Source organism: Haliaeetus leucocephalus, unplaced genomic scaffold (assembly GCF_000737465.1).
Source record: "Haliaeetus leucocephalus isolate CR32 unplaced genomic scaffold, Haliaeetus_leucocephalus-4.0 Scaffold0, whole genome shotgun sequence".
Classification (NCBI taxonomy): Eukaryota; Metazoa; Chordata; class Aves; order Accipitriformes; family Accipitridae; genus Haliaeetus; species Haliaeetus leucocephalus.
The window spans coordinates 25,766,019-25,781,260 of record NW_010972436.1 but is presented as its reverse complement, the minus strand read 5'-3'; the positions used below and the strand labels follow the sequence as shown (position 1 = coordinate 25,781,260).

The 15,242-nt window shown below is 36.2% G+C and overlaps 1 protein-coding gene across 1 annotated transcript in view; it reads right to left on the bottom strand.

The window, feature by feature from the left end:
* Positions 1 to 15,242, bottom strand: part of FAM188B (family with sequence similarity 188, member B) — an 80,576-nt gene that overhangs the window by 24,684 nt on the left and 40,650 nt on the right. The window lies entirely within an intron of this gene.

The window sequence follows — 15,242 nt, the reverse complement described above, 5'->3', positions numbered from 1 at the left end:
AGCTATGGCAATAAACTCCACAGATTAATTCTATGGTTCATAAAAAAGCTATTTCCCATCAGTATAAAATATGTTGATCTCAGCTGTTTTGGCTACATCCTTATTTTGATATTGTTACAAAGGTAAAGAGAATGCCTGAATGATCATCAATTAAAACTTAGTTATTCTACATACACCTGGCCTTCTCACTCTCATTTGACTTGTAAAATCTTCTGTGCACCCAATTACTCATGTTTTCTGGCAATTAGCATAATTATTTAAAAAAAAACCCAAAAGATTTTGTTTGTGATAAAGTAAGAGTTGAATAGATGTGGTTGGAGTAGAGCTAGCTAGAGATTTCCCTTCAACGTTGCTATACATGCTCTGTTAAAAAATTAATTTCTTAAGTAAAAAGCTGGGACGTTCCCTGTCTTCAACCCAAACTGTAAATAATTATTTTCTCATGGGATTTTTTTGAATGCCAAAATCAGAATGTAATATATAATTTCCAAGATTTCCAGCCCTACTGATACTTAAAATCATTCAAATCAAGTCATAGCCATTGAATCACAATTCCCTTTTTTAAAAAATTATTTTAAAGATAATTTACAAGTTAGTCTCAATCATAAAAAAGTGCTATAATAACATCTCTTGCTAGTGTGAAATCAAAGAAAAGACCATGGAAAGTGTGCCTGTGATATGGAAAGCTCTCTCATGCAACATTGCAAGGAATGGATGAGGTGATAATAATCTTTGGATTTTGGCCATTTTTTAGTTTTAGAAACAGTTTCATCTTGAAAACGCCATAGCCTTGTTTGAAATGAGTAGACTATACAATATGCGTCAGTTAGGGACGATGGGACATACGACAAAGACAATAGGAGGAAGTTCTAATTTCATCTGTAGGTACAAACAATATGGGAGTTTAGAGGTGTATCTCAGATTTTCAAGAAGAAGAACATCTGCCTTTCAAATCATCTCTGCTAATGAGGAAACAAACATCAGGCATATAGCTATGAGATTTACACCTATTCTAAATGGTTTTAAGATTATTATTCATACCTGCCAAAGACTTACCAGCTTCTGTGCAGGTGTACTTATTGTGTTATAATAAAAGGTGTCAGCTTTTAAGTGCAAGTACACTTCATGCATTGTAAAAGTATCAGATAATGGTAACAATGTGTTTTGTTTCCTGCCAGGCTGTGAAGATATTCATTGATGACAAGCAAATCTGAAGCATTTGTTCATTCTGGTGTCTTGGCTATCAGATGTCAAAACAGATGTAATGAATAAATCATTACTACTAATACTACTTTGTCCTTTTATGGAATTTTCCATTTATAATTTTTAAATCGCTTTAAAACAGAAAACCCCATTAATTTTAAGCCAGGAGACTTTTAAGGATCCCAGTCACCATCAGGCAATGAGTTAAAGGCTTGACTCTACTAAATTCCTTCTTCTTAATTTACAACTCAGTGCTATGCATGCTGCTTTGACAGAATCACAGGTCAGTAAAAAGACACTAAGAGAACTAAGACAAAGAGAACAGTGTTAATGGTAAATATTTTTTCCTCATGCAGTATTATCAGTATTTTCCAGTGTCATTGTAGTACTTAAATACTTAACTGGAGAGTGAGCTAGGAGTATGTTGACTGCTGGTGCAGAATGGCGGTGTTTGCCTCAGCTGGTAATACTGTAAAGTCTGTGAAAAAAACTATGCAGAGAGCAAGATACTGATTTTTAAAATCTCCTGGACAAATATTTAAAATTAAGCATGTGTTCAAATATGCTTAAGTGTAACCTTCAGCAGGAATCATTTCCTGAGTTGACAGATAATCAGAAAGTTGACAATGAGATCTGCTAAATTTCAGATCACTCTGTAAGATCTCCCAGCTTGATTTTTATTTTCAGTTGTACTGTGCGTAAAGTAATGTGGCTTACATCTGTACTGAAACCTGGGAGCAGAGAGTGTGAATACTCTACGGAGTGAGGGAAGCTGTGGCTTCTTCTAAGGCAGAAGCAGCCTCTTGAGACGAGAGAGAGACAGCAGCAAATAGAGTCAGATTAACATACTTCCTAATGTGCGTAAAGGCATAGTTTCAACTTTTGCTGTGTTTCAGGTTTTGCCCTGGGACCCCTGAATGGCTGAATTCTCCTTTCAGCAGTGCTGGAATTGCTTAGGCCTGCTTTTCTGATATCTTCACAAAATATGGATGTATTTTTATATGCTCACAGAACCTAAATAACATGGCAAAACTCATCTCCACATAGTTAATTAATTTTTTATTGTTCTTTTAAAAAATATTTCTGTGTAAATCTTTTTGCCCCCCCCATAATAGGGTGATCAGGGTGAGGTACCTATATACTGGGGCTTAACTGTCTTCAGCAAGCAAGCAACCATTTTTTTCTCACATTATTATTGCATAAAATGAACATCATTATGTGGCAAAACCAAAAGATGTGTAAAGTGGCTTCAGAGCAAATATCTACTTTATAGCAACTGGAGAAATCTCATCATGACAGAAATCAGCAAAATGCATCTGGTGTGAATTATACATATTTTTTCATGTTTGTTAATGCTGCTGGTTTTAGGGCAGGAATGCCTGAAATAGCCTTTCAAAAAATATCATTACATATTATAAATCTCATTTTCTCTCCATGCTCCTGTTGGTGATTCTGTGTTAACCAGCCTTGTTGAAACTGTTAGTTTCAAGTTATAAATAATGTGTTTATTAAGGATGTAAAGTGCTGAAGATGTACAGATGTTCTGAGCCAAACCTTTGACTGCTCTGAATTGTCACAGCCGTACTGACATAACTTGCTGACTTCAGGGTAGCCATGACAGTTCTTATTAGGAATCTGCCTCATGTTTTCAATTCATTCATCCATTCTGGGATATACAAATTATAAAAAAATATTCTAAGAGTTTAAGACAGATGAACAAAAATACCAGACTTAGAAGAAACCATAATGGCAGTATAAACCTTAGTACTGATGATGCATTGATAAAATAATTTACAGTGATCTGTATGAACTCTACTGAAGTTTTAAAAGTGCATAAATACAAATCCAAAATATAAATATTTTAAGCACTGGATGCTACAATATAACATAATCTGTAAACAGATTAACTTTTTCTTAGCAAATAACACTGAGTTAGATAATTAAGATATTTTAAAAATGCTTCATACACATTAATTCTCAATTTACTTCCAGGAAAATTCTTGCCAAGCCTTAAATGGAGAACATCTGAGCATTGAATATTAAATACAAAAGTTCACGTCAGTTATTTACCCTAGATATTGTTTGGATTGATAGCAGAACAAAATAAAACGAAAAATAGTGCATTCAAGTAAGTGCTAGCTGTTTTACAGTCCTTAACTCTGTGGCAAAGCTGTAATAGAAAATTGGTGACCTCACTTTGTTCATGGCAACAGACAGCTATATTAACAAACACACAATTACAAGTCTACTCCGAAAATAGATTTTGGGTTGGGAGGGAGAAAAACTCGTCTTCAAGCATAAGGATTTCAAATAATTACAATGGGGATGTGGAAAATGACAGGATGGGTGACTGGCTTATTGTGTAAATGTTCCATTTTTTTTTTTTTTTTATACTGGCACACTGCAAAGCTTTCAAATGAATGTTCAAAAAAGAAGGGAAGAGCCCCTCTGAAAAGAAAAAAAAAAAAAAAAAGATTGCTGTTTGGGATTCAAACCAGTGAAAGCAAGGAAGTGGCTTGATTCTTTATTTATCACTTTTTTAATGTACCTGCTAATTTCACAAAGTTCTTAAAATGTACGTGTACTGAGGTAATCATGCACATTTAATTTATCAGCTCTGCTGCTACAGGGTGCTAACATACTGTAGGAAGTATTTATATTTCAGAGAGATAGATCTGATGTGAAAAGTGATTAATCTATTGGCACATTCAACCTCCTATTTCATTTTTTAAAATAAATTATCTTTCTTCTTACTGAATGCAGTATGTCTTCCTGAGCACCACACATTAAGCAAAGATACTAAACCCAGATCTGCTTAACCATGTTGATCTTACGTTTAGCAAACAGCTGAATAGTACACAGTATGACAGTACACTGGCTGAAATTTGGCAAAAATATGAGAGTGTTTTTGTTACTGCTCTATTTTGTAGGAGAATCACACTTGTTCTTTCACATCTTTGGAGTCTTTTTAATAAATATACTTTATGCCCCTAAAATCAAAAGAGTTCATTTCTGAAATGCACTGATTTCCTGAAGGAAAGGGAAAAAACAAGATTGGGAAGATGACAAAGCTAATCAAACACTTAGGGATGGGCTTCATATCACTAATTTTTTCTATCTAAAGATGGACACATAAACATCAGCTAATCAGTCTGGGCTTCTTTACATTTTTGACCACGGAAAGAAACTGGTACGTCCTGAAGGTAGTTTATGTGACCTTGCTTAGATCACTTGCAGAGTAGAGGAAGAAACTCTACCGGAAAATGAATCTTCTCCATCTGATGACCATAAAGTAAAGGGAGCCTGCCATGACTCAGGCATGGCCATCTAACTGCTCTATAGCAGGGACTGGGCAGATAAATCATACTCGCAAATATGCCAGCACTGCAGACAGGCTGACTATATTTTTCTTAGATCACACGATGAGAAATGAGGTTGCTATAGAAATGACAACACCCTGTAGCCAGCCTTTAAAAAAGACTCTTTAGTTGGACAAGCGAATTAAAAACAATGCATGAACACTCAGTTTCAGTCACTTTGTTATAAATTTTAGCTCAACAGTAACAGAATTTAAGCATTTAGATATAGTAGAATCAAAGGAAATTCAGATGGTCAGAAGAAACCACTGTCAAGACATGGAGCAGCTTTCCTGTAAGAAGAGTCTTCATAGATCCTAGGACCTTTTCACTACAAAAGGACACAACCGATGGACTGCAACAGAAGTTCAAAAACTCCTCAATAGTAAGGAGATTATTGAGGAACATTTACTCACTACGTTTCATAACATGGACTAGACAACACTCTGTAGACTTATTGGGCAACCAGTTCAAGCAAACAAAAGGGAAAAGCTCTTTCAGAAAGCACCTAACTACATTGGGGAACTCATTGCCACAGGATGTTGCAAAGGCCAAAAGAATTAAAGGGTTCAAAAAGGTTTTAGAAAAATTCATGGAGGATAGGTTCATCAAGGGCTAATAAACTCAGTGGTCCGGATACAACTTCCAGTTTAGGAAGTCTCTGAATTACTGACTATCGGAAACATAAAGAATATACCAGCAGAATAATTGCTCTATATTCACCCCATTTCTTATGCAGTTTCCCTCAGCAGCCACAGCTTTCCACTATCAAAGACAGGCTAATAGGACCTTTCCTTTGATGCTATATGGACAGTGTTATGGAACTGAGGGACAATTAAATCCACATATCTCAGATACTTCTCAGAACAATACTCTGTGTTTATATTAGCCACAGTGTGGACTACAGCCGTATCACATACTGGGATAGAGCAGCATTGCAGAGGGGGGGGGAAAGGAAGATGATGTTCTCTGCATCTGGCAGGTAAAATCCAGCCATCCCAGTTACTCCCTTTCACAGAAAATATTTCTTAGCTGCTTTCTTGGCTTTCCATACTTTTCTCAGTGGTAGCTTAGGAACCTGAAATGTAGTCACACTTTGACTAGGTTTATTGAGTCACAGGCTAAGTTTACTGATACACTTTTATTTTGTACTATTATTGTTCTTTAAATTCAACAATTCTTCTCAGTCCTTCTTGTTTACTTACAACTGCTGCCCTCCCATTTTTTAGAAAATAGTTACGTCCCCTCTCAAAATCTGTTTTTTAGGCTAGAAAAGACAAAAATGTTTGTTCTTCTTTTATAAGGCAGATTTCTCATTCCCCTGGTCTTCTCTTTCCCTACACTTCTCCCATTTTTAATGAGTGAACCCAATTTGACATGGGGTTTCAATGAGGATACATCAGTGCCTTGCACAATCTATTAATATTTCTTCACCTCCTAAAACTATTTATACTGATACACCCTAAGAGCAGATCCAGTGCTGTTTTATAATGCTGGCTCAAAGTCACCATGTACTCCACTACTCTTCTCAACTCCTCATCCTGCTGTTCACAACTTATGAACCCCCACAGTACAGTAGTGAGTAGTCTCTGTTTGCATGACCTTGTAGTTTCTGTAGTTAAAATAAATTCTTTTTTTATTATCCTCATCATGAAGCTGAGCCAACTCTTTGTGTACAACACAATTTGTTCTCTGTATTGACAGTGCCTTTCAACTTTTGAGTCATCAGTACATTTCATTAGCACACCACTCCCTTTTTCCAACATTACTGTAGGGAATAAAAACTAAGTTTCATGCCAGACTGATCATTGAGGAACTCTGTCAGTAACCTTCCCCACGCTGGCAATCCTTTTCTGAGTCCCTTTCCTTTATCAGCTTTACAATTCTTAAGATCCCTTATTTTCACATTAGCAAATGACTTCTCATATGGCATGATATCAAATACAAACCCCTCTTATTACTTCTCCATTAACTAAATTTATTCTATTTTTTTTTTTCCAGTTTAACTAACAATTCTCCATTTGGTACTATAATTGCATGCTCTACTGAAGTTCAGATAGAATTCATCTATTTCATTTCCCACTTCAAAAAAGCAGCTCTTTTATCAAAGTAGAATATTAGTTCAGTTTTGTATAACTTATCTTCTATAAAATCAGACTGCATTCCCCGCCATTTTCCATTATCTCTGTAGTTACTGACTCTCTTTTCAGAATTTTGCCTACAGAATTTCAACCTGCTGAGATAAAGGCTAAGTTGCTTGGTCTGCTTTTCTATCTTTCTTAAATGTAAGCATTTTTTGCTATTACACAGTTATGGTGACCTCTATTGTGAAAAGGTAAAAAGCATCATTGTCATTGTATCTGTGATTTTAGATATTAGTTATTTCAGTATTTGGAGATGGAGAGCATCCGATTCTCCAGACTTACTGCACCAAAGATGCAATGTTACTGTATGTTTTAATGGGGCAAGAGGTATAGTATGACAAAGCATGTAAGATTTTAGGATCAAGTCCATTCATAAAGTCTGACAAAGCAAGAGAGAGATCAGAAAGCGTTGCATAAGTTTAGGAATGAGATATAGGCAAAAAGATACTTGGTTTAATTTTTCCTTCATGTTGTGTGGCCATCACTTTTTCAGGTTCAGTTCTACCTCCCACAAAATTAATTCAATTTCTATGCATGGATTCCAGTTATCTATCCTGACTTTGTACCATGGTGTTCTCCTTACTGAAATGTAAGGCAGAATATTAATTTAGATCTGGAGCATTCTTTACATTATTCCTAATATCACCCACATCCACTCTACACAGAAACTTCACATCTTTTCCTGATATCTTTTTATTGATATGATATGGAAATTGCTTGTTGTTTAATTTCCGTGACTCAAGGTCTAGGTCTGACCTTATCTGAATCACATTATTTCCAACACCAAGACTCAGACCACTAGTTCTAGAGCTATTTGTTGCTCACTACACTTTTTTCATTCCTTTGCACTCTTTCTTTAGAGATCAGAAAATTCTCCAGAGAATGAGCTAATAAGCTTCCTTCTCTTCAGGCATGTTCCTCAGCTTTATGATTTATCCTGATCTGTTCTAGAAGGAACTGGATGTGTTGGAGGAACAATCTGGATTTTTTCCCCTGTTGCCATAAGAAATCTTTCTGTTGTATATCCACACCAAAAGAGTGGATACCCAGCATATATATATATATATATATAGTGTATATATATATATATACCCAGTACATAGTCCACTTCTCTGTTCTGTGGACCCATGCTGGTGACAGGCTTCCTGAATTTTCTTAACAGGGAAATAAGTGTTACATGTTTCTCCTTATTATTTGTTCAAATCCCAGTTTTTTTCCCATTATTTTTTGCATTGTTTCTCAATATACCAATCCCTTACCTAGCAAGATGTCAAACAGAGTCAGTATAACAACCTGTTTGTCTTCTTGATTGTTCCCTTTTTTGCTGAGTTTGGTTTCATTTTTTCGGTTTCCTTTACCACTAACATTTGTTCCTTGTTCTTCAGTGCAGCAAACTTCTTCAAACCTAATTCAACTCTTCCTCTTCTTTGCCTTTGTGGTCATTTTTCCACCTGGATCACATTCCTTATCTAGCAGGCTATATAGCTTCCTTATCTTCAGATCTTATTTGACAGATGCCTACATATTTGTGTTGTGTCAGACCCTACTCTCCTTTCCTGTATCTTGTCTTCAAAATCCCATTCTACTATCATCTCTAGCTTTATTCCTTTGTCCCTGGGTCCCCTCTTTCTCATGTGTTATAAGGTGACATTTCATACTTCAATATATTCCACTGCATATCCACTTTTGAAAAAAAAAAATCTCATAGCTTCAAATCTTGGTCTCACATCCTCCTTCAAATATTGCTACGGCTGTCTCACTTATTATCCCTGCCTTCTTGTCTTTCTTTGAAGGGAAAACATTAGCTTCTTTCAAGCAAACGCCCTTCTTTATTGCCTCTTAGAAGCTGAAGCTGCAATCTGCACTTCATCAAGGTTCTACATTTATTAATATATTTATTAATGTAGCAAGCAATTCTTGCCCAGTGAACACTCCAGCTAAAAGGGCCTCTGTCTAATTTACACAACAGAGCCTCGAAGACAAGGAAGATCCTGAAGATTACGTATTGCATGCAACCTATCAAGCAGGAGGCACAGAAGTTCACTTACCCAAACAAACAAGGACTCAATTCTTCCCTACAAAGGACTGGATCCCACACAAACTCTCCTATTTGCTCTCCTCCCACTGTTTTCGGTAAATCTAATCTCATGCTTCCTCCATGTTGTAAAATCACAAATGGATCTTGGAGAGGTCTGAGACTCTCAAATATGGATTTTTCAGTTAGGTCAAGCTGCTTGTTTTTTAGCACTGTAACGTAATTGACAGCTGTTTCCCCTTAAAAATAGCTGCTTCCCTATCTTTTTCAAACACCAAAAGACTAAGCCGTAAAATACATGATGACATGTATTTATATTACATAACTGTAAACACTGAGTGAAAACTGCTCACACACGTAATTTCCCCTTGCTGTTGGTCTCCCAGGCGTTCTCAAGAAGGGGGGGGGAACTACCTTTGAAAAAGTTTTCCCAGAAAACTAGCTCATATTTCCATCAAGAACTGAGTATGCCCCATGTGTCTGGATCTTTTATGTGAAGTTGTAATTGCTTTTACCATTGGACAAGCCAAATTGTCATTTTATAGAAAGCCTCTCTTCAACAGCCAAATAGCATGAGGAGAGTAGGTGCATTTTAGGGGAACTCTAAATTAGAGATTGGTTCTGAGACAGGAAAAGGTGTCAGTTAAGGAAAGTGGATTGAGGGTGGAGGACCCATTGTTCCACCCACAATTCATGCAACAGAGCATCACTTTCTTTTTCAATGTCCTACGTGACTGAAAGAGTTTAAAAGTCAAGTAACACGTCAGAATCAGGATTATGTCACAATAATTGATACAGAAAAGGATACAGAAAAAAATGGCTTGATACAGATTACTACAATGACAATTATCTTCTGTTATACATCTCAATAAAAACTTGTTTTATTGAGTAAAGGTACTCTTCCCAGAGCTTGGCTTTCAATATTTTTTAATTGCACTAATATTTTATAATTTTAATATGGTTATTTGAGATTATTTAAGATTCTTTATCATAATGAAGTGTATGGTTAATTAAGAGTGGTTATCCTGTCCTTGCAGCAATATGAAATAATCCAGATGAAAATGGACCAGCAAATCATGTCTGAAAGGCAGGTAACATCATGGCTAGAGATGCCAAAGTTCAGTAGTCAATGTACAGTTTCTTCTCTGATTTGTGGCACCTTGTTCTGGCCACAGTAAAGCAATGTGCTCACATGCTTACAGCACATGCCCAACAAATCATACGTATCTGGAAGCTCTTTGATAAATCAATTCCCACAGGCTTCTGCTTCCCATTTGTGACATGTCCCTCCTGTTCTATGAAAATTCTATAAAGCAGGAATTGTGTGGCTATGGGTAAACAACTGATCTTGAGGCCAGGTAAAGCATGACCCATAGTAATTGCACATACACATGCTCTTACCCTACAGCAAATCTGAGATAACTTTCTCCTGTGTGAAACAAGGATGAACACATCTGTTTGCCCTATAAGTTAGTGCATATAAGGTCAGAGCGATTGGGGAGTAGTAAGTGGCATGCTGAGGTTACTCTGGATGTGGCTTTGCTCTTTCTGACTCTTTGGCAAGGAGAGCTTCTGATCTTTATTACAGCCCATAGGTATTACTGTACTATAAATATATAATGTACATATATAACAGTATGTCTCATAGCGAAATGCTGTCCTATGGAGATGAGTAAAGACAGAACTGTTATATTTTTTTAAAAATTGATAAAAACAGTTTGCCAATGGACCAAAGCAGGAAGATTCTTGGAATATGGCTTGCAACCTGACAAATAATTACAGAAGTAAAACCAAGTTGACAAATGGATATACTTGAGCATAGTACGGCGCATAATAATGATAACAATGCATAGTTCATCCAACATCCTCTAAGCACTTAAAAATCAGATTCCTTAGATAAGCAAGTTATTCGTTCAGGAAGGTATAATAGTTCTGTAAATGCTGAAGCTAGATGCTCTGCATAGCCAGAGAGGGATTGTAGCCTCTGGTCCCTTAGCCTGTCTGATCAGGCTTTCCTCTCACTTGAAGTTCAAACAAGTAAAAACTTCTCTCCCCTGTAACATGTCAAGTGCAGCTCAGGTTCATTTATTATGGGAAGGATTTTTTTTGAGATGGAATAGGTATACTGGACAACTACTAACATGATTTAATGCTTGTGTGTGTTTATTTCAAGGATGGATTAGAATGAAAGATGAAGGAAATTTAACTTCCCTGGTTCAGTAAAAGGGTACCACAGGAATGAAGAATAAGTACTTAAGGGCACAGAACAACATGGTTTTAATCATATGATTCACTTAGTAAAAAATTGTTAATTGATAGAAGATTTCAGAGAACTAGATAATTTACTATTAACTAGGGGCAGACTTATTTGATGTGAGAAGTCCTAGACTGATAAGGAATCAAAACATGTTTTATTCCATTTAATAAAAAGACATTGGCTTTTGAAAAAAAGAAAAGAAAAGAAAAGAAAAAAAAGAAAAAACAATGAAAACTCCCAAATTCAGAAATGGAAACAGCACAAATAATTTTGAAACAGGACTGTACACATTTCTGGTGGAGTAAACACTACAGAAGGATAGTTATTAGAGTTGTGGGATCACAATAAGGAAAAAGGTGTTGATGCATATTTTCCTAGGTTTATAAGTGGCCAACCTTAATGAAGTACACACCCTCCTCTTGACTTGCAAAATCATTTTCCTTTTTTTTCACAGATAAAGCCATTGTTTTCTTTATTCTCACAGAAACACTTCAGAGAAAAATTTGAAAAGATACCCAAATGACCAATGCTGACTATAGAATTACATTTGTGATCTGCTATCAGTAAGTGATAATGTATCCCTAAGTCGACAAAAAAGATTGCAAACACTGGTGGTTTGATTCTATTGGTCAGCAAATTTGTGAGTAACACAATGAGTCTGTGTGTCAGATGAGGTTCCATTTATTTTCTCCAGGCAGCTTGAAATCGGCAGTACACTGCTTTTCCACAAAGGAATTTGACCAAGGAATTTTCTCATTGAATACATTCTTTGCTCTAATAGGTTCTAGTAATGATGGTTTTATGCAATAAAGCTATTGCACTGATTAAGAAAAATACAGCAATGAAAACAGACAGTGTGACTGGTTGGTAAGAAGTTGAAATTTAAAGAAGGCTTTTCAATGAATGGATCAGAATCAGCCACATCCCAATATAGCAATGGCTTTGCATGAGTAAGCTCAGTGAGGAAGGTGCCAAGTGTTAGAGGTGATGAGACAGCATCTAGCAGAGAAAGCTTGTGCTGCAGTTCCAGTACATGCTGTAACTTCAGTAAGACTGTGGAGTTTACTGAAGCTGCCATTACTGGGTCAGCGTAAACCACTCCTCAATATTCATCTTTCCTGCATGCAATGTGCCATTCTTGGATGCAACGGTGAGGCCCACATGGTGGCTTGCAGCCCACCTTTAAGCCCAGTCTCTCCTATGTACATGGAAAATATCTTGTAGCTCTTAACAACATGAAGATTTTAGTTCACATTTTGCACATTCAGGAAGATTGGTCCCTTGAGCTAGTACAATACGCCCACTATTTTTTAATTTTTCACTGGTTGTAAAAAAAAAAAAGAGGTTACAATTGTTAGTGACTAGCATTCCTTCCTGTACCAGAAGCAACAACACGTTCTCAGCAACTTCCTCAGGAATTCTCACTCCTCTTTGGCCATTTGTTATCAGTCCTACCAGTGATGATCATTAGTGCATGGAGTATGATAAACTCATTACCAAAATCTACAAAGCAGTGCAAACCCCTGCATTTCCTGGCATGCGTCCCCATTAAATAAAAATACTTAGATTGTCAGTGATTTAGAACAACTCCCTGACAGACCTAGCTGAAATCTGGAATTTCCGTTTACATGAAAAATCAGTAACAATGTAAAAATTATGGAGCCAGACCAAAAGTCAGCCTATCCTAGCATCCAGTCAGCAGCAGCAATAGCAAACATCAAGGCAGAACACAAAAACAGGGTATATGGAGATTACATCTAGACAGGTGAGTTTAAAGATACCGAAGCATGCATGTTCCAGTAATTTGTCTAAATTTATTTGAACCCCTTCATATTTTTGGCCTCCTCATCTCCCAGTACTGACAGTTACTTATGCTGTGGAAAAAAAGTACTGTGGTTTGTTTTGAAATCGAAGCCTGAGCATTTCCACAACATCCCCTAAGTTTTTGGGCTCTGAGAAATAATGTATAATCACTCCTTATTCAACCTTATCATGGAAGTCTAAATATTTATCACATCCAAGTTATTCCTCTTCAATGCTGAAGAGGAAAGATTTTATCTGTCCTCACACAGAAGCTAGTCCACACTAAAGGGAAACTTTGGTTTTTGTCTTCCACCGTGTGTCTTTTCTGACCGGGGGAGACAAGACTACATGCAAGATAGAGAAATGAGAAGATCATGTATTTATGCAAAGACATTACCATGTTTTTATTCTGTTCTCACTTCTTATCACCCTAACTCCCAACACATTATTTCTTTTTTGAATTGATATGTTCAGATAATTAAATTACTAGTAGTGGTGCCAGCATTTGTCTCCTTTTTTATAATAGCCTATTTAAAGCCCATCACTAGGTAAGTATAGTTGAGAATCTTTTTTCATCATGTATAATGCTTTGCACTGAAATTCATCTCCCATTTTATTCACCAGTTACTATAGGACAGAATTCATTTCACCACTTGATGTTTACAGTGTAAAGCCTCAATATGATTAGGTAATTGAGATTTTCTTTTTATAGAGGGGAGGTAAGTAAGCATTTCAGGACATGATTTATCTCATTCTAAGCTAGACAATCAAAATAAGTCAAATGAATCATGATCTTTTTCTCTTTGCTGACCGTAAAAGAAGCCTAGATGCAAATATTTCCATAGAAAGTAAATAAAATAAAATAGATCATTACCCTCAAAATAGCAAAAATCTAAGAAATAGGAGTTTTAGCTAGTAGTTCTCCTTCAAAATCAAAGAAAAAAGATAGGCGCTGCCCACAGCAATTCCCCTCACCTTTCTTGGCACTTATTTTCAGATAGGATGACTCTCTCTTGGAGAGGCTTCTCTCTTTTCACTGATTACAGAGGGAGCTGGGAGGACTGATACTTGGCGTAATTTTTAGAAGGCTAACCCTAGATGAAATTACTCCAGTGTTGGCACTATGAGATCCTTCTGAACTGCTAGAACTTAGTCACAGATTTAAGAAGGTGCTAACAGGTCTTGATCATTCTGATCCGCACCAACTACTGCAGCTATCATTCCCAAGTTATGTGGCATGGTCACAACTGCGTGCCATCTTCCATCTTACAGACATGGGAAGCATCTGTCCACAGATGTGACTGCTCTGAGGAAGTCTGTAAGCTTTGTGGTCTCATTATCCTGCACTTCTTCTAGATCAGTGCTGGATGGGTTGAACTGCACAGGTCTTGGTACAGCGGTACTTATCCTTCAGTTAATCAACCTCACTATTTACTCCACATTCAGTGCTCTTCCTTTTAACTTGTAATTAATGCTTCCCCACCATATAAAATAAGGTATTATTATTTTCTTCTAATTACATTGTGAAGTGAAAGCTTCAGTAAACACTGGAAATTTTCATGGACGAGAAAACATCTGAAATAATATTTTTGATTGAAAGAAACATTTCAATATTCATTAACCAAAATGTCAGTCTTCTTTTTGTTGAGCCAAATGTAAATGCTTTGGTTTGGTTTCACTGGACATACCTCTGCATCTTAGACAATGTTGTTTTTTGATAACCATGGTTCAAGATTATTCCATCCTTAGTCTTCAACTTGCTTACAAGAAATGCCAATTATTTATAGAAGAGATATTTAACAAGGGTTCCCAGAGGGTCAGCGTTGTGGGCACATGGTGAAGAACTGACCCAAACAGAAGCATTTCAACATGATTTGAGAATGTAAAATATGTCAACTTCTCAACTAAAATTAAATAATCTATCTAGCTTTTTCAACAGAACATGCACACAAAAATCATGACAACTGAAACTTCCATGGAGGTTTGTTTTGTTTTTTTTTTTAACAAACCCCCTCCACTGATTTTGTGTTAAAAAACTGGGACAAAAATAATCCTAGGGAGATTTATTACTGTATGAAAATTCCATTACCTAAAACAACTCTTATTTGTCTTCAACTATTCATCCAGAACTATGCCAGTTATGTAAATAATTACTTACAATGCTTGTAACACTCACTAAATGGTACATATTTCTTGATGATATGAGCAGTGAGTTATTTGTCTTGATATTTGTAATATCCTAAGAGAAGTACTATGACATAGTCATTCAAATCTGTTACTGAAAATTACATAAACGAAACTTAGTTTGCACTTCAAAAAAAATTTATGCAAAGGTCTGAAAACACATTCCACTGTATCTAGTGACACAGAAAAATTCCAGTTTCTTATAAACAAAAGATAGGTACCAATGCCATGTATTACACAGTACCAAGTTAGAAGAGTAA